Source organism: Equus caballus, chromosome 19 (assembly GCF_041296265.1).
Source record: "Equus caballus isolate H_3958 breed thoroughbred chromosome 19, TB-T2T, whole genome shotgun sequence".
In the NCBI taxonomy this organism is placed as follows: Eukaryota; Metazoa; Chordata; class Mammalia; order Perissodactyla; family Equidae; genus Equus; species Equus caballus.
The window spans coordinates 7,570,684-7,585,643 of record NC_091702.1 but is presented as its reverse complement, the minus strand read 5'-3'; the positions used below and the strand labels follow the sequence as shown (position 1 = coordinate 7,585,643).

Genomic DNA, 14,960 nt, shown 5'->3' with positions numbered 1-14,960 from the left:
GGGCACCAACACCACCACAGTGGGGGGCTTTCTGAGGGCCCTTGGCATCTGAACCTGCAGGGACTCATCCATCACTGTCTGGCCCTGTTTCTGAGATGGGACTTTCCACCAACAGGTATTGACATTACTCCGCAGACATCTTACCAGATAAGCATCTAATAAGTTAACATATATATGTTTTATTTCTGAAAGGACTGTTGACACTTTTTAAGTGCTTTCTGACAAGGTTTTTTGGTGACAGAAAACAAATGCTCCTTTGTAGACTATTACTACAGCCTAGAATTCTGGGGAGCGTGTATGTGTGTGCCTGTGTGTATTTCTTCCTCTTCCTCTTTTGCAAGGATACAAGAGATTTTTGTGTCACTTCCCAAAATAGAACTCAAACGTAAGTCGGTGAAAGAAGCGTGAAATAGGTCAATTGCCATAAGTATAAGCACCAGAAGGAAGCGGGGTTCAGCTGTAAAAGAATTTGTGCTGAGACTGCTGGCGTCTGTTCTCTTAAGGACTAAGGGACCAATTTGGGGGGTGACACAGATGCTCTATTGTCTCAGCGCTGACTGCATGCATCTTCTCTCCCCAGGATGGTCACCTCTAGGATGGAGATCGTGTTGCTGGTCACCATTGGGCCCACACTGGCAGATGTAAGCCTGATGGTCATTAGGAAGCTCAACATGGGGTAGGGGACAACATGCTGCTCAGGGATGAAGACGCAGGGCACGTTCTTCCTTCCACGGGCAGGTGAAGCAGTGGCTGGTTTTGAACAGCAAAACCACACTTTTGGGTACTGCTGCTGGTGTTCCAACGCAGTGGCATGGGACATGGAATCCAATTCCACGTCAGCCCAGCCAGAGCGAGGCTGCAGCTCCCTGGGCTGCTGGAAGTGTGCCTTAGCGGCTCGGGCTGCAGGCACGGCTTCCACCCGACTTCAACAGTCTCCTCTTTGCTGCCTCATTGCTTGCTCACCACGGTGGGTCATTTGTCCACACGGCACAGAAGACTGTCTGCATCCTGCCCCCAAGAGAGACAGCATTTTCCTGAGGGGACAGGGTTTTGATTTCCCATGATTAGATTTTGTCACATTACTTGGCACTCTACCAGGTGCAAGGGGTTCTCTAGTACATGAGATGATAATTTTTAAAAAACCTTCAAATTTGATTTTGTGACCCAGTCCCTTCCATGTGACTTTCTGAGTAAGTACCAGCCCACACTTCTGGTTTCAGATGATTCTCACTCATGCTTACTTATTTTTCCCATTGTTGGTAATATCTCCCAGTCACCACAATGCTCATCCATTGTCTGATTCCCAGAACAAAACACAGTTAGAGATTGTTCAGAGTTTTAAAAGAGTTTTATTTTATTCCATTCAAGTTAAAAATAGTATCAGATGTAACAGACTTAGTTAAAAGTCAAAGATTGAAAATAAAACATGTCCTAGTACAGATTGCTAGCTCTGTGGAAACCAGTTCTAACTTCATTTGCAATGGTGATAGGCCTTAGTTGGAACAATTATGGAGGTTATTGGGAGAATGGTCAGGGAGAGGAATGAAGTATTGTCTACGTATCCTCTTCCACCTCAGCACAAACACACACGCACGGAATCACTGTTCTTGAGCCTGGAATGGAAAGCTGAACAGAGAGGAGAAGTCTTAGAGACCCAAGTGGGAACACGCTCAGCCAGAAATTGCTGTCCCTTCTCTTTGCCAGGCTCTGGGCCAGGCATGGGTCGGCAGACATAACCGTGAGCAAGTCAAGGGGCCTTGCCACCAGGGACTCCCTGTCTAGCGAGGCAGACAGGCTCACACAACAATAATTAGAGTGCAGAGTGTGGAGCCTGACACTAGCAGTGGATACACAGAAGTGTGCAAGCAAAAGAAGGAAGTCTCCAATTTGCCTGGAGTCATAGAAAAGACAACACAGAGGAAATGGCCCCACTCTGGGCCCTGAAGGGTGGATCAGCTGGTGGAAAGAAGTAGAGGGCATTCTGACATCGGGAGAAGCCTGTGGAAAACCAGGAATGTTCAACACTTTTGCATGTCGAGTTGTCCCAGATGGCTAAAGGAGGGGCTGTGTATCGGGGTGGGAGAGAGACACAGCTTGAACGCTGGCTGTGGTCAGGTCCCACATACCTCATATGTCTCTGAAGGACATTCAATATGTCAGTGGAGACAACAGGGATTCAGTGAGGCTTTGTCAGATTTTCATTTTAAAAGTGCTCTTGCAGTAGCAGTAGTTGGACTGACAGAAAAACAAGCTTCAGGAGCCTGTGACTATCACCAAGAGGAGGCCCCAGGATTCCCAGCCCTGGGATTGGGGGGCAGGGCTGAGGGGTGCAGACTCAGGAGGGATTTCTGAGGTGGAATGGACAGGACGTGACACCCAATCAGAAGGGCCTGGTTGAGAGAGAGAGAAAGGAAGGGGCAGGTGTGACTTGGGTTTGGGGCCAGCATCAGCAGGGGGGAATGGAACGGAGATCCTTGGAACCAGACAGACCCAGCTTCCAACCCCAGCTGTCCTGCTATCAAGTAATGCATTCATGGGCGGGTCACTTTTCAGAGCCTCCATTTGTTCCTTAAAGAAGAGTAATGAACAGGATTCGGTGGGAGCTGATGAGATCCTGGAGGCCTGGGGCAGAGAGATCCGAGGCAGGATGGAGGCTGTCTGTGAGGATTATTGTAGGCAGGCTCAAAGCTATGCCCTGTCACAGGACCGGTGGGTCATTGGAAGAGGGCCTGTGATGAGTACTGTTGAGAGTAGGGAAAGGAATGCTGGCAGGGTCTATGCCAGGGAGGCAGTGGGGGACGTTCCCACTGAGAGGATTTGGAGGCTTATGGCATTGGGATGCTGCTGGTCAGGATGCGGTGGTGAGAAAAAGTGTCAGATGCTTGGTAATTGCTACAAATTTAAAGCTACATCAGATCCTAGACCAGAGCTCAGTGCAGGAGGAAGAACAAAGGACCCCCAGGCCCTGGGAACTTGAGTTGGCTTTTCTGCCCAAGTCCATCGAGGAGTTAACGGGAGAAAGGGGCTCTGTGTGAAAGTGCTCATCAGAGCAGCACAGAACACTGAGACCCAGGAAGCGGGCTGGAATAACTCCCGTGAAGGAGTAAGGCCGAGCACGCCACAAGCAAGGCTGTGTAGCGAGGCTTGGGGGCCCAACACACCCATGTCAGAGGAGTCGGCCTCCGCAGACCCACTGGGAACTGCTCCTTTACCCCCACAGGGGAAGCCAGTCCAGCCTCTGAAGAGGAGTTCCAAGTCTCCACCGCACAGAGACCCACCACCAACAAACAGACGCAACAAACCAGCCGCTGCTTCCCACGGCCTCCTGCAGACCCTTCTCGGAGCTGCACGGCCACACTGGGCCTCCACAGTCTAAGAGAAATCAAGGGACTGGAGTGGAGCCAAAGGAGAGCAAAACATGATCCAGGGAGTGAGAAGAGGACCCACGAGGCAAGTTAACGAAACCGGGGCTGATTTGCCTAAAACAGCAAAGAGGAAATGGGAACGGCGTTCACATTCATGAAGAGGGGCCGGGGTCCAGTTATTTCCCAATTTCAAGAGCACAGAATAACAGGCAAATGGCCTAACTTGCCACGAGAGAGATCAGGTAAAGAAGGAGTTTCCCAAATGTCTGTATCTCTTGGAAGGGCCTGCCCTGGAGGAGCTGTCAAGTACGGTTGTCCCCTCTCCCTGGGGGCAGCCTGCTGGAGACTAGATATGAGGCCCTGGCTTGTCTCCAGAGACCCACCAATCCCAGCTCTCCTGGCGCCTGGAGCCTGGCATCTCTTCAGAGCAGAAACCTGACAAGGGTGTGGCCAGCCTGGACCATGGGAGCATCTGTGCTTCCCCTGGTGGGGCTCCCGATCCAAGAACAAGCCTGACTTTAATCCCGTTTTCTCTTTGCTGTGTTCGAGATACAGCCAACAGCAGGCGCCTGCAGGTTCTTTGGCAGCTGGTAGGAAGTGTCTTACACCTTCCGCAAGTGGCAGTTTGGTCTGATCGGTGTGTGTGGTTCCCGGCACAGTGAAGATACTCAGAGAACCCTGGGAGGCTCCAGCTCCCGGGCAGCTCTGCTCTGCTGGCTATGGCTGCTACCGGGCTCACGTGTACTGTCCACCACTGGGAGTTCAGTCCCTCAGCCACCCATTGCTCACGGAAGGAACCGAGTCAAGACACAGAACCAAGCCTGAGGGCCTGCCTCCCCCCGCCCCCAAAACACCACGTAGGAGACGTATTTACCCACAGACAGGATAACAGTGCAGTTTGTTAGTAACCAGGACACTTGTGATAGTGAAGGAGGGGTGCTGTTGATAATCACACTAGAACAAAACTGCCACCTATGGCCACACAATCTATCACTCATATTCAAAGCTCAAAGATAAGAGGGAGGTGCCCTCGGTATTGAAATTCTTCAGGAATCCTTGGAAGCTAGAAGAAAATACAGAAAAGGAACATCTGTTTTATCAAATGTGTATTAGTTATCTATTGCTGCTTAACAAGTCACTTCCCCATATTAGTGGCTCAAAGCCACATTCATGATGTCCTGCAGGTTCCGTGGGTGGGGAATGCGGGAGCGGCTTAGCCAGACCGTCGGCCTCCGTCAGACACTGCCCTGGCTGCCACCATCTGAAAGCTTGACTGTGGCTGGGAGGTCCACTTCCGAGCTGACGCACTCTCGGGGCTCCTTGGCAAGAGACCTCGGCTTCTCCCTCAGTTCTTCCCCACGGGGCTGCTTGAGTGTCCTCACCACAGGGCTGCTGGTGTCCCCAGAGACAGTGACCCGAGTCCCTTAGGCCTGTCCTGATCTCGTCTCAGACTCATGCACTGCCACTGTGGCCACTTTTCCTTCATTAGAACAAGCCACTGAGCCCAGCCCACACTAAGAGGCACGGAGGTGAAGCTTTCCTTGTGGAATGAAACACAGTCTTCAAGTGTTTGGCCATTGTCGTGAGTTCCTGTCTGCCTTTCTCCGAGCGCTGCCTTTTCATTCAGCCTGCCCCAGGGAACCCCGGGAAAGCACGGGCGTGTGCAGCCAGGAGGGCTGTCTCAGAAGCTGCTGTTCTGGCCACGCTGGCTCTCCGCTCCTCCCTGGGGTTTTCAGTCACTTGGGGTACTTCAAAGATGGGCTCTCTTGGGAGGTAATGAGTTCCCCATCACGGTATGTATATAAGGGGAAGTGGGATGGTCAATCGGCAGGTGACACAGATAAGTAGAGATGGGGAGGATTTAGCCTAAGCGACCTCTCGTGTCCCTCCTGACCGAGAGCATCCACGAGTTCCTGATCCCCCCAGGAACATGTTTACTTTGGCATCTGGATGGGCCACATAAGTACCGAGTCTGTGCTGTGTGGTAACGGAGGTGTCAGAGCCAAGAGGGGTTAATCGGCCCAGAGGAGGCTCTCAGGAGCAGGTTTCTGAGGAGGTGAAGGCATGGATTCTTGAAGGGAGAAGATCTGGGAAAAGAAGCGGGTGCGAGGATCAGGAGCCTCAATCTCCCCAACAGATGGAATTGACACGATTTCCAAAATGGTAATCATGGGGGGTTGTCCATTTCCTTTTGCAGCAAGCCTTGGGAGCTGTGCTTGGAGAGGTCAAAGCTGTTCTGGGAGCCCATGTCTGAAGCTCCATCAACAGGTGGAGCTACAAGGAGGCCGGCCCTTCACTTACACAGAGATCAGCATCGGCTGCCTGTAAAATCCTGGCTTAGGAAAATCGGCCTCCATTTTCCACCTGCTGGTACTCAAAGCAGATGGAGCCAAATGTGAGCTTGGGTAAGAGATCAGTGCCCTGTTCGTGGTGAATGCCCAGGCTGTTGAACAAAATAGCACACAGGCACAGGGCAGTTCTGGAGAGGAAGGGACAAGGAGCCACCTATCTGAGATTTCAGGGAGCAGATCCTGGCCTCCGACCCATACCGTCACCTACCAGTCCAGGGCCGAATGCCATGCCGGCTCTCACTTACTGTGAGCGAGGAGGTGGTTCCCACGCAGGGGCCCACCATCTGCCCCAGGGGAGGTCTGCTCTCGGCCCCGCTGGCTGTTACTGAGGAGCGTGGAGTCCTCATGGACATAGCGCCAGCCCGGGCTCCCTGCTGCACGGAGACGGGGACTAGAAGGCTGAGGAACCAGGGCTTGCGGGTGGATTTCCCTTCCTGTCCTCTTCCCCTTGCACTGGCTCTTCTGTTTCATTCCATCAGGAACAAACCAAGGTCAGTGCTGGGGCACATTTAGCCCCTTGGAAAGAGCTCTGCAACTTCCAGGTTTAAAAAAAGAAAATTGGACTCCTACAGTCAAGGCTAGCAGCTGGATATTAAAGATGGAAAAGAAGTGGGTCTTTAGGAGGGAAAGTGTGTAATGCCCAGCACCTACCAGGTCCATTACGAGCGGACAAGGTGACCAGTCAGGAGGATTCAAGGGGCCGGAGCTGGACTGTCCCCAAGCTGGTCCGTCCCCTTGACTTCAAAGGAAACAGTGTTTAAGTTTCAGGAGCAGCGTTTCTGAAAGTTCTCTGGAACACAGGGATCAGAACCGCCCCAGTCCCAGTGAAACTGTCCTTCTCAGGCCACCCTTCCTAGGGAGAATCGCCACTGCAAACGCCAGGGCGGGAATTCTCACCATAGCTCAGGCGTCACATCAGCCTTCCATGCTCACAGCCCCCTGGAAGGTTTGCCTCTTACTTTCCCCTAACAGATGTGTCCTCGAAGTCTGGCAGTCAGAAACACACAGGCTGTGTCTGCAGACAGCTCTGGTGGGGGCTCTGACGTACCTCCTAGCTGTGTGACTATGGGAAAGCTACTTAACCTCTCTGTGCTGCAGGTTCTCATTAGGATAGTCAGGATTTTAAAATGAAATAATGCATGGGAAGCACTTTAGCACAATCCTACGATTATTTGAAGTACATAATAATTGATGTAGCAGTTAACAAACAATCGAATGCTTATTAGAAAGTTTAAGTAGCCAGCTCACACGGTTCGTTTGATAGTCCTGATTTGTCAGTCTGTCCTACCAGACAGAAAAGTCTCTGAGGCAAGCGGGGGTTCTCATTAGTCGGGTTTCTCAAGCCCCTAACACAGCGTTGCTAATTGCTGATGGAGCAAACGAATGAACAAGGAAAGGCTGTGCAGAGCGGGTATGTGGCAGGGCTGGACTGAAGCTGGGGCTGGACCCTAGCCTTGCTTCCAGGAGTGTTGAGATGCCCTGGCACTGACGGGGGCCTCTGGGCCAGTGGGTCCCGCTTTTGGTTTGTGAAGAAGGCCTGCGCCTTATTGAGAGGGTTGAGGGTTCCTGGGCACTGCAGACACGTGGGGGCAGGAGGCAGATGGAGCAACAGCCACTTTCCAGTAGGAAGGAATGGTGAGGGAGGGGGTTTCCTCAACTGCGGGCTCTTGGCCCCTGAGACTGGGTGGGAGGGCACAGGACAGGCTGCGGCGGGGCGCTTGGTCCTCTGGCCTGCCTGCACAGTGGAAGCACCTGGGGCTTTGACTCAGGCTCTGCCCATTTGCAGGGATTCCGAGTTAATTAATCTGGGTGGGGTGGTTTTATCTCAACGCGCTTCCTTCTAATAAGTCGCCAAGGTTGGGGATCGCCATAGCCCCCCAAGGTGGGTCGCAGCCCCCCTTGATACAGCCAGCCAGCCCCTTGAGTCTGCGTAACCCCCTCGCTGAGCTCCGGATGGTCCCCAGAGGGCACTGGAGTCCTGACTTCACAGCTCAGGGAGGCTGCAGTGGAGGAGGCGGGGACGCCAGGAGCCAGGATTGAGGGCAGGGCCCTCCACGCGCGGCATGCTGCCCACCCCCACCCCCACCCCCAGCGGTCCCCTGGGTCCCCGGCCTGGAGAGTCCCATTCCAAGGGCGTGGGAGGGCGCCCGGGAATCTGTATTGCTCACACACAAACCCAGATGCTTCTCTGGATCAGGCAAGTTTGGGAAACATCGCCATGCGCTCTTTCCTGGGTCCAGGCCATGGGAAGGAAACGGGAGTCAACCCGCCCCCGGAAACCTGAAGCACTGCGTCAGAACCGAACGCCCGGAGCCGCCCGCCCCTGAGTCCAGGCTGATTCCTCAGGCCGCCGCCGTCGGGGTCGGTTTTGAGACGTGGGCGGTGGACCGCTTCTCAGACCCGCCACCCGCCTCCTGCAGGTTCGCCGGGAGTGGGGGAGGGATCCGCGAGCCACCGCTCCCCGCCTCCGACTGGGAAGCTGGGCCGGGCCGCGGACCGTGCCGCTGGCAGCCGGCGCCCGCCCCCGCGGCCGCATCCTCCGGGGTGGGATGCGAGCGCTCCGGGCGCCCGCGCCGCTACCAAGCCACGTCTGCGACGCTGGGCGCGCCGACCCAGGGAGCCCCGCCCCCAGCCGCCCCGGGCGCGACCATGTGCCCTCTCTAGAGCCCGCGGGACGTCGCCGGCAGCTGGGTGCGGGGGAGACGATCGTTTGCCCCTGGTAATGAGGCCGGTGACTGTTGGCCGGGGATCCAGACCACTGACCTCCTTCTCTCACCAGGGATCTTCCTCCTCCCGGCCTAAGGCTCAGGCTGGCTCCTGCCAGCACAGCGCGCGCGCACACGGGGGAAAGCTTTGAAAAAATGACGGCGTAGACGAGCTCACCGGCGGCGGGGCTGCGGAGCGGTTGGAGTTGACTCCCTGCAGCAGGGAATCCCTCGGTCCCACGCCCGCTCCCCGCCCGCAAGCTGCGGCACTGAAGGCCAGGGACGAGGGCAGCGAGCGCGCCGCCCGAGGTAAGTCGCCGAGCCCAGGCGGCTCCCCGCCGGCGCCCAGCTCTCCTCTCCCGCCCGCCGCCCGGGATCGGCCGCTGCTGGGGACCTCGCCCCGAGGGGCACCACTCGCAGCACTGGGGCGACGCCAAGTGGCGGGGCTGCCCCGCGAGGGGGCGCACTGGGGCGCAGCTGGGGGTCCTGAGGCTCCTGGCGGAGGGGACAGCCCCCCACCAGATGCCAATTCCCGGCGGGAGAAGGAGCGCTTGGGTCGGGCCCAGAAGCTGCCTGCGGGTAGCCGGATGGCACAGCCTCGAGGCTGCTGCCCCATCGCCTCCCAACCCTCCCCCTGGGGGTCATTCGCTAGGGTGTCTGTCTATGTCTTGACAGTTATAGTGTTGCCCTGGCTGATGCTCCTCGGGTCATCTTACTGACCCTGTCCCTGAGTGAACGCCCCGCCCCCCAGGCTCTGGGTCGGCCCTCTGGAAGTTTCCTTTCCACCCCTGTCTCCCCCAGAGATACACCTGGGGGACGCGCAGTAGCCACGCAGGTGAGCAGTCCCCTTCTTCGCAGGTATGCCAGGTGTGTTCCACGCTCTCTATTTGTAAAATAGACACTTTGGTCGACTTCTTTAGTTTTTCTTTCTCTTTTTTAAATTCCGAATTGCTCCCTAGTTGTCTGTGGCGGCCAAATTTAGCAGATTTTTCACGCCTCCCTCCACGCCATCAGTTTCTCACCTATAAAGTCAAATCAGCCTTGTGTAAAGCGACAGCTCATTTCGAAATTAAACTAAAGTGTGGCTATTATAGCTATTTTATAGATCTAAATTTTCCCGAGTTGTATCTCCTTAAAATTGGGCACCCGTGGATCCTTTCTTTTTGCATAATGAGCACTGACCCAGCAGGTGCCTTTTTAAAAGTTCAGAAGCTTCTCTGGATCTCCGCCACCGCCGCCATCGCCTTTCTGCCGCTAGAGGCGCTGTCGGTCTACCTACGAATGACTTGCTTTGGCCTCCAACTCTCAATTTCTGTGATTCTATGTAACAGGCGTTTATTTTTCAACGACAGGCCTCAGTCGCGAACTGTACCACTTTATGGTACATTTTATTTTGCAATTGCCATTGCTGCCCTCCGCCCCCACCACACGTACAGTAATGTGGCTAAAACCCAGCTCTCATTAAAATCCACAGGGCAGTGAAGACTCATTTGGGAATTAATGATTAAGTAAGACTTGCACAAAGTAATGAAGGAGCAGTAAGAAGGCCAAGAAAGAATACCGCTGGCCATCAAAGAAGTCGATGAGCTGCAAATGGAAATAGTGGTAGTCCAAAGTGTTTTGAAAGACTTTTCTACAAATTGGTCCTTTTGAAAGTGTTTTCAGAGAGACCTTTTCAAAACCTGGAACTGAATCTCAGAGTGTGCCTGAGGGATCTCCAACCGGGCACAAGCTCTCCGTGTAAACAGAAGTCCACTGACCATGGACGGTATTATCTGTTAGAGCCAATGTTTACTAAATCAAGCTAATAATGGGAAATTATTTCATAGAGGGGGACTTTATTATTTTACGACTGCAGCTTTGGTGGAGAGAGCTTTCCCTTAGGATAAATATGAGTCGAAATAGAAAACCAGTTAGGCCTAAACGTTTTGAGTGGGTCACAGTTTGTGACATCCTGGGATTCACGTGGATTCTCAGTATCAGCTCCTAGTCAGTGCACCAGATTGTATCACTGAGATTATTTCAGAATCCAAGCATTTCATGAGAGATTCTTCATGTTGGCCAGAGACAAGGGAGGAGGCTACTTGTTGAAGGCAGAGCATATTCCTGGGTTTGTCTCTCTGTGTGTTACCCTGAGTCCAGAACATTCGCCTGCCTGGTGCCCTTCAGTGGCATCTCAGTCCTAACAGGTCCAAAACAGAACACTGGATTCCAGACCCTCCATTCCTGAACCCGTTCCTCCCCCAGAATTCGCACCTCAGTAACAACGTCCTCTGCCTCCTCAAGATGCCTCATAACACCTGGAAAGCCATCCCGGGGAGGCTCCCCTTTCCCTCTGTAAGGCACTAACCTCCAAAATGTGTTCTATCTACCCACCTGCCCCCATTTCTCCCATCTTGGCCACGTTTTTTTTCCTTTTCCTCTCTTCTGCAGAAGCCTCTTACCCCTGTTGTCGTATCCTCTTAACTGGTCTGCTGGCTTTCTCTCTTGCCCTGCCCAGCGCATTCTTGCCAGCACCACAGCCAGCGTCATCATTGTCCATCATGAGTTGACTCCTGCCGGTTTCTTGTTTAAAACTCCCCGGTGGCTTTCTGTGGTTCTTAGGGCGATCCAAACCTCTGGATAACCCAGTCTCTGTTCTCCTCTATGATCTGCTTTCTGACCATTCTCCCTCTTGCTCATTCTCCTCCAGCCACACTGGCTTCTCTTCTTTCCAACTTTCCAGAGTAATATTGCCACAATTTAAAAAACAAAGTTCCATGTTTGCACTTGAACACTTTGCACGTACTGTTCACAGTTGAGCTGCAGTGTCCTATAATTCTATTTCATCCCTCTTACAACTTGTTGTTTTTCCTACAGTTAATAATTGCTTTCTGTTTTTGTTTTTGTTCCTGTTTGGCTTTGTTTCCTGTGTCCCAATCTTTACCTCTGCACTTTCTGGGAGAATTGTTAAACTCTTTTCAGTGTGATCAGACACACAGGGAATTACCCATTATCTGTTTTCCTTGGCGGTCTCTCTCCTGGAGCCCTTTATCCACCTGCTCCAATATAAAATGGGGACTTTCAGGCACGCCATACGGCTGCCCTCTCTGGACTGCCCTCTCTCCGAGGTGCTAGGAATGCCTCTGTGTCCTTTCTGAGTTGCATCACCTGTTTTCTGAGCATCATAATTTTCTTTTTCTTAGTTTATTCCTTAATTTTGTGGAGCACATCTTCTAGTAACTACCTGAGCTGTGAAGTGTGTGGGAGATAAAATTTTTCATAACTTGTTTGGAATGACTTCGAATGGAAATAATAGAAAACCTGACTACAGCAATTTTCATTCCTTTTTTTCTTTGCCTTTACGTGAGAAGCAGTTGTGAAGTAAGCAGTGTGGAAGCTGGTGTAGTGAGTCAGGATCTGATAATAGCAGGGACCCAGGATCTTACTTTTGTTTGTATCTGCCATACTTACATGTTGACTTTTGCCTTTATGCTTACTGACTCCTGGTGTCATGATGGCTGCTGTGGCCCTTGGCATTATATCTGTATTCCAGGCAGTAATAGGGCAGAAGAGGCAAAAATCAGAGTCAGTGAAATCTATTTTATCGGGAGAATAAGAACATTTCCAGAAACCTTCGTAGCAGATTTTTCTCTTGGCCTTACTGTGGCACAGGGCCACTGCTACCCACATGGGAAGATAGGAAAGGAAATAGCTGTACACATTGTTGTTTCAAACAAAACAGGGTTCTGCGAGTAAGAAAGAAGGTTGGGATGTGTGTCTGCTATACTTTGCATGCAAATATGTCTATGTGTTGCACCCTTGACAGCTGGTTTGTTTAGGTATAAAATTCCAAGGTGGAAGTCGCATTTCCTCAGTATTTTATGACATCTCTTCATGGTCTCTAGGCCCATTGCTGCTTGAGAAGCGGGTGGCACTCTGCCAATCCTTGGAATTAGCCTGTTTGTTTCTTCTGGAACCTTTTCTCCTCTTTCGATCCCTGGTATTTCCACATTTCCTGATGGTGTGCTTTAGCTAAGTGCTTGTCAGTGCTGTGCTGGGCACTCTGCGGCCCTTCCTGTGAAAGCTCACGCTGTAAGGTGCCGGGATAATTCCATGTATTATTTCTTCAGTTACTTCTTCCTCACTGTCCTTATCCTGCTTTTTCTGACACTGCTATCAGCTGGATGTCCCAGATCCCTGACGGCATCCTCTAATTTTTTACGTCTTTTTCATCTTTGCATTTTTGTTCTACTTTCTGGGAGAGTTTGTTTAATTTCCTTTCCCAACCCTGCTGTTCAGGTTATTTGCTTCTGCTACCAGATATTTAATTTCCAAGAGATATTCTTGTTCTGTGAATGTTTCTTTTTTTAGTGTTCTATTCATTTTCCTGGGTGCAAGAATTCTCTAAACTCTTGGAGTCGTTCATTTTTATTTTTTAGGCATTATTTTGCTGACTTCATTCTCACTAGTTGCTCTGTGTTTCCTCCCCCCGCCCCCCCCCCCCGCCGTGACTTTTCCAAACGTCTGAATTTCGGCTCTCTGTTTATATTTAAGGAGACACCGAGGAGCTGATCGAAAGTTGTCTGTGCTTCAGAAGCACACATTTGGCACAGGGACCTTCATGCATCGCTGACCTTCTGTGTTTTCTTAGCCTGGTCTGGTTCCCCAAAGAAGAACCCTGAAGCCTCCTGCTGAGGATTTAAGCTGGATGCAGGACCTGTGAGCTGACGGGATCAGAGTTCAGGTGGATGTCTCACCCTTGAGTGTGCTTTGTGGTTGTTCTTTAATCCTTCCGTTTCCTGGTGGGCACCTTGCTCCCACCCTCCCTCGAGCTATGACTGGGGTCCCTGAGTACAGATCTTCCCTGCCTCAGAGTCTCCAGAAAGTACATCTCCTAGTCTGTGGGACACGGGGTCAGTCGGCCAGCTCTGCTGGCTTGGCAAGGGACCTGGGGCTCTGCTTCTACTTGGACGGCCCCTAAGCCCAGCCTGTGCTGGCCCCAGAGATGCCCCCAGTCTGCCATTCCCAAGCCTTTCTGGGATGCTGCTCAGCCATCTCACCCTGCTGATGGCCCCCCACCGGGAGACGGGGTTCCTGCTTGCTCTCCTCTGCTGAGTGGACAACCTCTTCCGTCTTCCAAAGCTCGGTCGCTCTCTCTTCTCTCCAACTCTTTGAGTGTTTTACGGTGATTATTAGGATTCCTTACGGTAGGATCTCAGGAGGGCGTGCAGACGACCCTGAGGGTCCGCCGTGTCCGTGAGCGATCAGCCCTGCTGTTGTGACCGTGCTCCCCAGACGGACGCGGTTCCTTCTCTCACTTCTCATTCTGCTCTTTCTGTTCCTGCCTGTGGAAACAAACATCACATCCATTTTTAAATGCTTCAAAGCTTTCTTTTAAAAATCTATAAATACGGTTAACATAGACCTAATTGGATAGATGTTACAGCTGCGGAAAGTAAAGGCTCTTTTAAGGAATGCAACTACATCACCTAAAGAAGCTGAGCGTTTTTCTTCCTGGCATAGATGATGCTGTAATGAACTCATTACAGTTGCCAAAAAATTTTGTTTTGTATCAGAATGTGTTCCAGAGGCCTTTTAAGCTAAATTGTTCCTACAGTATGATTTACCAAGACCGGTGAGAGAAACATTTTCCGATGTTTCTTCTGTACCAAATGGCTGGCCCTGGGGCCCTGTGACCCCCGGAGCTGTACTAACCAGCTCCGTAATCTGTTCAGTTTTCTAATTATCAGCTCTCTGCCATGGAGAAAGTGAAGCAGATATAATCTAGACACAATGTTTTAGGAAACAGTCTCCGTAGCTGTTTCTCTCTGTGTGTTTAGTATTTTATTAAACTTAACGTTCTTATCCCAGCACTTGTTACTTAAAAAGGCGTGTACTGATTGCTTCCCTGCCGGGAGCTGTCTGCAGACCTTGGCGGCACGGTCTCACAGTCCTGGCGGAGGAGTCCCGCAGCCTGTCCTGTTAGTGCCCTCGCCGTGCAAAGGAGGGACGTCGGCTTCGGCGGGTGAGCCTCTGCTAAGAGGCAGGTGCAGGCGCTCCCCAGCCTGTGTCATGACGCAGATGGGGTCTTAACAGGCCGTGGTAGACATTTTGTAATCTTGTACTCTATCTTTGGGATACTTATCATGTCTATAGCAATGAGATTGTAATTTCATTGGGTTTTAAATAGAATGGCAAGGTGGTTGTGATAAACTTTGTCATTTGAACTGTGTGCACTGAATCTCACGCTTTGTGACAGGCTGCCGTTTCCATCCTCACACTTCCTCCAGCTCATTCTTCATTCGGCTTCCTTGTGCTTTGTTTAATGCCCAGAATACCTTGCCTCCAATTGCTAGATGGGATGGAGAAGCCAAATAATTCAGCATCATATTGATATTTTTTTATCCTTTAAGCTTTCATGTCATCCCAAGGCTACATTATGAGCTCAGCTTCCAGGCAACTGCTTAAAAATTCAGGCCATCTCCTCGGACTCACCCTGGACCTTCCGGCCGTTCACCTGCTTTTGGGAGCTGGGGCCGCTGGGGCAGTCTCAATGG

General features: G+C 51.9%; 1 long non-coding RNA gene across 1 annotated transcript; it reads right to left on the bottom strand.

Annotated features, from left to right (window-relative positions):
* Nucleotides 1-4,456: 4,456 nt before the first annotated feature.
* Nucleotides 4,457-6,485, bottom strand: LOC138919073 (uncharacterized). Its single transcript, XR_011428980.1, has 2 exons — nt 6,368-6,485; nt 4,457-5,452 (listed from the first exon to the last, which is right to left on the bottom strand). It is a non-coding gene; the product is annotated as an uncharacterized lncRNA (long non-coding RNA).
* Between the last annotated feature and the right edge of the window lie 8,475 nt (nt 6,486-14,960).